Genomic DNA, 7,801 nt, shown 5'->3' with positions numbered 1-7,801 from the left:
AAGGATAATAAGAATCACCTTATAAACTGCAAAAATCCTGTAAAAGGTCTTGCCTAAAAGCTTTATTACTAAAGATTGATCATTTATCACCTAATCAGAAGTGGATAGCAATAATCCAGAAGGGATAAAATGAGTGATAATATTTTACAAACATCTTATGAGCAAGGAACTTGATCACCAAAATTAGATTATTTTGTTCAGTTACATAATTTCTTCCCTGATTAACAAAGAAGATTCTTATGCCGAAAGGTACAGTACATTATTACTATTTTATTTTATATTTTGCTTACCTATAGAATTGTAACACAGCCCTTGGCAAAGCAATGAAAAAGGTGAAAATTCTCATCAGCCTATTCTCACCTTCCATTTGAATGACTTTCTTATATTCTGCTCACTATGTAAACAAATAGGCATGACTATTTAAAAAAAAAAAAAAGCTCTATTCACACAAAAAAGTGACTGGACTTCTTGCCCAAGTTTGACTATTCTCTCTTTATCATCTATATATAATTTATAAAAATTAAAAATATAATCCGACCTGGTGGTTTTCTATGTTTATTTAAACTTTTGTAAACCTCGTTATCATAAACATCCTTCTGGATGAACCTTTGCTTTCATGTAATTATAGTGCAAGTATGGATCTAGAATTAAGATAGCTGGAGAATTAAGATAACTGAATCAAATTATACATGGTTTTGAAAAATATATAAAACTACTCTCCTTAAAGAGAGAAATAATTTATATTTACTATATAGATATATTACTATATGGATAAAAATAATATATAATATATATTACTATATGTAGTATATATGTAAAGTATTACAAGTATTCTTCATTCTATTATATACATGATAGAATGGAGAACACTGATGTGTGTGTGCATGTGTGTGTGTGTACACATATATAATGGAGTGGAGAACACTGGTGACACTTTATAACTTTACAATATGTTATTTGGGTAGACATTTTCTTGTTATAAAGAAAAAGATAGGGGTGTCTGGGTGGCTCAGTGGGTTAAAGCCTCTGCCTTTGGCACAGGTCATGATCCCAAGGTCTTGGGATCGAGCCCCACATGGGGCTCTCTTCTCAGCAGGAAGCCTGCTTCCCTTCCTCTCTCTGCCTGCCTCTCTGCCTACTTGTGATCTCTGTCAAATAAATAAATAAAAATCTTTAAAAAACAAAACAAAACAAAAAGAAACAGATAAGGTTTTTTTTTGTTGTCTTTTGTTTTATTTTGTTTTGTTTTTTGTTTTCTTTATATTTACCTGGATCGCAGAGATTTTTTTTGAAGGTTTCCAATGTACTTTATTTCTTCAATTAATGCCATGTTTTAATGAGTGCACAGTGATTTTACTTGGAATCAATTATGAGTTGGTTCTAAAACAATTCAGCATCAGCTCAGCTGAGATGATTGATTGCTGATCTCTCCATTCCTTTGGGGTGACTCTGCCAAGTGAGAACAGATTCTATTGTATTCCAACTTGTATTGCCATCTGTGTCCATTCAGCAACGCAGAAAGTGGCTTACAAGCTAATACAGTGTTACTATATTTGTCATGGAAATCAGGTGTCCATTTCTGGAAGATCAGTCTTGTCATTGCTCGCTGAATGCTTTGAACTCATTTTTAGCCATGGGAAACATGGTGAACCTGAAGTTGTCTTGTTTTTGCACTAATGAATAGATAAGCCAAAGAAATGAGAAAAAAGTAACCCAGTATGTTTCTAAATCTAAAAAGAAGCTGGAATTCCTAGTATCTGTGTACTTATTTGACTTAACATACGGATTACTTTATGTATGCACTATCCCATAAGACCTTCTAAGTGTTTAGGGAATTGTTATAGGTAAGATTTCATTTTACGTACTACTACACTCTCAGTAGGGGATTCCATATGCCACACCATAATATTGTTAGTTCCTGGATTAAATTAATCTAATCATTCAGTCTTGTCATTACCTGGTGATTTCTGCTCTTCCGTAACACTAGCCTGAATGCCATACCCTGAATTAGAAGCTACACACCAGATATTCTAGAAGAAAAATCAAGAGATATCATTTTATTTTATTTTATTTTTTTAAAGATTTTATTTTATTTTATTTTATTTGATTGATAGAGAGCACAAGTGGGCAGAGAGACAGGTAGAGAGAGAGAGAGGGAAGCAGACTCCCCAGTGAGCGAAGAGCCTGATGTGGTGCTCAATCCCAGGACCCTGAGATCATGGCCTGAGCCTAAGGCAGAGACTTAACCCACTAAGCCACCTAGGCACCCCTAGAGATAACATTCTAAATACTTTATTTTTGATAAGTATATAATGAAGGTCCTTTTTCTTTTCTTCTTAATCTGCAACCCTTAATTTTGCATGTTTTGCTTGTACTTTTAAAATTACCTCAATTTAGAAAAAAACACTGATGTCCTTTGATAAAGGGTATTGGGTTAAATTTTCTTAGCTCCAACTATAGCACATTTATTTGCAAACAGTGCCACTGCCAGAGTTTATAAGGATTCTGTTGAAATATTATATATAGATGATTTGTTTACAAAACTACTCTAATGGTTGCTGGATAGTTACTTTGTTTTATAGTTATGTTTCCATGTGGATATAGCTCCCTACATAGGTCAATATGATTCATCTATCCTCTAAACCAGGGTATAATTACATAAAATGGGTGTATAAAACTGAAGAAGATAGAAGTACTATATTTAAAGATAAATTTTAAAGAGATAAACTGCATTTAATTATTTTAAAGCACCTGTTAAGGAAGATAGAAAGTTTTTCATTTTATATATGGAAATACTGTCTTTTAAGTTCTCCCCCCCCCAATTTAAAACCTATACTTGTTCATAAACTTGGAGATTAACTGTCTTGGAGATATCTATAACATAGAATTGGTATAAATTAAAGAAAATTGGTAAATAGAGTATGAATACTAGGAAAGCTCAAGTTTAAATAAACATTCTCCAACTGAAACTCAATCATTCTTATAATAATAATGATGCTATAATATGCACTAATAAACCAAACAGTTTAAAGAATAATGTCAATTTATGAACAAATATTTTTGATAGTCCTGGTTGCCCTCGTGTTATATAAATATATAAGTTTAAATCTACAAATATGGAAAATGTAAAAGAAAACAGACTCTAACATAAATTCAGTTAATGACACTAGCACAAAACACACCCACACCTTTCTTTAAAAAGATAAATTCTTAAAATTTACCTGTCTTAAAAAGGGGCTTTGATGGGCACCAGAATGGCTTAGTCAGTTAAGCTTCTGTCCAGGATCCTGGGATCAAGCCCCACATGGTGGCCCCTGCTCAGCAAGGAGCATGCTTCTTCCTCTTATTCTCCCAGCTCCTCCCACTAATGCTCTCTCTGTCTCTCAAAGATAAATCTTTAAATAAAATCTTTAAAAAAATGAAAAACTGTTCCAATCCTAGAACATCATTTAGCTTTGTGTTCTAATGTGATTAGTTGACCCTATGGTAACTAAATTAGCATTCTTGAAAGAGTGCTTGATCAATTCTCTGATGTACTTTAATGAGCTTAATAGGTGATCTTGGAAATGCATTCAACAACATGTCCATCTTGGGAAAAACCTTTAAAGATCTCTAACCCAACTTGCAAGGATTCTAATGATCTTTAACAAGGCATTTTTTTTTTAATGCAGCCTAACAACTGATTATATAAAATCTTCTTACTTACTCTATAAATATCTCTGCCAAAAAGAGATTTTTATATTAGCTTTTTACAGGAAGCTTCTTCACTTGCAGCAAATTTGAAAGAAAACTATGATTCATGATCAAAATTAATTGACTTGGTTATCATTTATTATTATGTATTCCACTTTATTGGAAATTAAGTATCTAAATCTTTTGCCTGTATATGTTTTATAATATTACTTCCAAATTGTCATTTTTTCTAAGCTTTATTTTATAGGATTTCCCTTTATAACATTTTTATTTCTTTGAATTACATCAGCTAAAATTACTAAAGTCATTCAGTCCCTCTTGTGCTTCCAAAAATAAAAATAACAACAACATACTCTTTGACATTTAATTTGAATTGAAATAGACTATTTCTTAAAAAGTAGAGAGAACAAATTCACAAAACAAATAAAATACAACAACCTTTTTCCTCACCTATAGCTCATTAGCAGGTTAACAGTTTCTCAGATAATAAAGATGACTACAAAGATAACATAATCAAACAAGGTAACAATTTCTTCTTACAAGATGGTGCAAACCACACCAAGTCATTCACCATCAATATGAATAAATTGTGTGTGTGTGATTTTTTTTTTAATTTAAGAAAGTGATGTTCAAAATCAGAATTTTCAGACTCTCATTTGGTCTTTGGGAATAGAACATTAATTTCAAACCAACTTTAAAGAAAGAAAAAAAGTAAAGAGAAAAAGAGAAAGAAAAAAGAACTATTTCGAAGTATTCATGTACCATGCAAGATTCTAAGGAAAAAAAAAAACTGTGCTGGTACAGAATGATAAAAGTATCATAAAATATTAAAAATAAAGGTCTTCCAAATATAAATATTTTACCTGTTAAAAATGTATATCACTGTGAAGTGTGTAACCCTGGCGATTCATAGATCTGTACCCCTGGGGCTAATAATACATTATAGGTTTATAAAAATAAAAACAAATTTAAAAAATGTATATCAGATGTAATTTATCATACTTTAATGCTTCTTAGAAATAAGCCTTTATGATTATGTGGTATTGTTCAAGAAACTTGATCTCCAGGTATAGAAATATTATAGGTAGGTTTACATACTTCCATAAAAAAAATAAATATTTCAGGACACCTGGGTGGCTCAGTCTGTTAAGTGTCTACCCATGGCTCAGGTCATGATTTCAGGGTCCTGGCCCCTTGTGGGGCTCCCTGCTTGTTTGAGAGTCTGCTTCTCCCTCTCCCTCTGCTCCTCCCCTGCTCATGTGTGCTCTCTCAAATAAATATCTTAAAAATAAGTAAGTAAATATTCTACCATGTAGCTCAAAGATTGAGAATTGTTCCCCTTCCTCATATGTCTAATAGTGCTTTCACCTATCAGAGCCTTTGCTCTCTTCTCTCTCCTTCCATACATTTTCAACTTCTCCCTACATTTACCTGTTCTTGTCTTTGCCAAAGACAAACCTCATTCAGAAGCATTTAAAGACCTTTACCAGATTTGCAAAGAAACTGATTATTTGCATTTTATTTATTTATTATTTATTTATTTATTTATTTATTTTTGGTGGTGGTGACAGGAGGTGGGGGCCCAGTTCAACTTGAATGAAATGCCTCTTTTTATTTATTTATTTATATTTTAAGAGTTTATTTATTTATTTATTTGGGAGAAAGAGAGCAATCATGAGTGGAAGAGAGGAGGCAGAGGGAGATGCAGAAGCAGACTTCTCACTGAGCAGGGAACCTGATGCAGGGCTCAGTCCCAGGACCCTGGTACATAACCTGAGCAGAAAGCAGATGCTTAACAGAGTGCCTAGGTGCCCCAAAATGTGTCTTTTTTATCATTTTTTTATACTCTCTTATCCATCGTGTCTCTCCTTTTTCTTTCTTTCACTTTCAAATTCCTTATGAAACTGTGTTCTTTTTTACTTATAGCAACTACAATTTTGTTCTATTCTCTGAGCTCAAGGGTGTGAAGTTTGGAATTTGAAATTTCTGATATTAAGTTATCCCTTACGTGATCATTTCATTTATTTTGTGTGTGTAGAGAAGCTGTCGATTTTCATAGTGTATTATGTTTCCATCCATTATGTAAATCTCTTGCATTAACTATGTTGTATGTCTTGGAATTTTTAGTAATGATAGAATCTACAAATAAAATAATGATTGCTTCTTAAAAGTTATTTGTGAAAATTCCCTGTTTGCTTTCATCATCTAGATCTTCTGTATGAATAAGAAATAACAATATAGTAGCAGACATTCTTGAATTTTTGAGAAATTAATGATTAAAACATATCTTTACTCACCCTAGCATTTCAAAAAAAAAGAAAAATCTGCTTTTCCCAGAAGTTTGTCCTTCAGAAGAGTATGGCCTCCATTTAAGGGAAGAAGGGATGAAGTGAGAGCTTTAGAACAGGACTGCCACATCCATAGTCTCTGTCTCATATTTAGGTGTTAAGAAAAGACCAGAAAGTCCATCCAATGCTCCACCCCAAACTCAAAGCCTTCTATCACCATCTGCCTTAAAGACCAACAGTAGGAATCTGATGCTTCTTACCTGCTTCTTCATTCACCCCAAAATCAGCTTTCCTCATTCACTCCATTCTAATCACCACACACCCAGCATAGTTCCTTTTCCAACCCTTCTCCTTTCCCCACTTCTGGAAACTTTCCTTTCTGTAGTGGCAACCCATAATTAATCACCAGAAAAATAATCGAATGAGGAAACCTCTTTCTTAACTTTTATACTCTGAATAAAATCTCTCTTTTGCTAGAGTCGTTTGATACTGTGTAGGTCTTATGGTATAGATATATTCCCTGTTCCTAATATTTACTGGAACTAAAGCTATATAAGTACTCTAATTTTCACAAAATGGTTATCTGGAGGACTTTAAAAATAATGATGTTGCGGATATGCGCAGACTAAATTCACCAGGATTGTTAGGGGTAAGATGTAAACACCAGCATTTATTAAGCTCTCTGAGTGATTCCACTGTGTTGGTATCTTTGAAAACTGTTGTCTAGCTTCTCACTACAATTTGAAACTTATTATCACTCCCCTATCTCTAAAAGCCCCCACACTTGTTTAGTTTCATAAATTTAGATGGCTTCGTGTCCTTTCTATTCAAATAAACTCTTACCAGGACATTTTCCTTTATTTCCCATAAGATTTCATCTCCTGGATCACTCTCACTGTCTATATCTCTATTGTTTCTTTATACTCACTAATTTCAATATCTATGTTGATGACTGTAATAAGGCTTTGTCTTCTTCTTTACTTGAATTTCTCTTCTCTAAATTTCTTGACTTTCATTCCATTTCAGCCACCCATTTGCATGGTCATTTTTCAACCACCTGCTTTGGTCTTCCAAGTGCTCTTTTGGTGGGATCCCAAACTGAACAGTTTAGTTTTTCCTAAATGATCCTACTGATCCTACCATTTTAATGTATACCTCAACTACGTCATCACCAGGGGATACATGAAGATTAGAGAAAATAAAGGAATCCAAGACATGAGTCTTGGTCACTTTAACATTTACAATAAAGGAGTTGGAGGGATATTAACCAAAAAAGAGAGAGACAAAGGTGGAGATAGGGGTTAGGAAGACTGAGAGAATGAACATCCAGTGAAAAACCCAAGGTAAGTCAAGTAAAGAAAATATATGATGTACAAGACAGTGATTACTTCAGCACTAGCTGCTGATAGGTAAGTAAGGTGAAGACTTATAAACATTGGGTTTGGCAGTGAAAAAGTAAATGTCTCCGAAAAATGCTTATGTAAACCTGTGATTGGAATGAGTCTATTGATGAATATAGGAGAAGACTTTGGAGACAGTGAGTGTAGATAACTCATTGAGACTGTCTGAAGATCTTCTTATGTTGATGAGAATGACATGTCAGGGAGCAAGAATTCCTATCCCCTTAAATGTCCTTCTGGATGGACCAAGAATCAAATTGACATGAGGTGGATTAATAGGAACAAATAAAATTTAATAGACCTATGCATGGGGAATCCATACAGACAAGAAAATTTCAAGCAAAATGAGGGATGTATGTCATTCTGAATGAAGGAGAAGGTGGATTTTAGAGGAAAGGAAAGCAACTTCACTGGGAAAGG

At 33.4% G+C, this 7,801-nt stretch overlaps 1 pseudogene; it reads right to left on the bottom strand.

The window, feature by feature from the left end:
• Window positions 1-1,367: 1,367 nt before the first annotated feature.
• Window positions 1,368-7,165, bottom strand: LOC123393233 (annotated as a pseudogene).
• Window positions 7,166-7,801: the final 636 nt, after the last annotated feature.

Source organism: Mustela putorius, unplaced genomic scaffold, assembly GCF_011764305.1.
Source record: "Mustela putorius furo isolate JIRA1106 unplaced genomic scaffold, ASM1176430v1.1 tig00000772_pilon_pilon_pilon, whole genome shotgun sequence".
NCBI lineage: Eukaryota > Metazoa > Chordata > Mammalia > Carnivora > Mustelidae > Mustela > Mustela putorius.
Note: the sequence above shows the minus strand (reverse complement) of the source record. Positions and strands in the feature narration are given on the sequence as shown.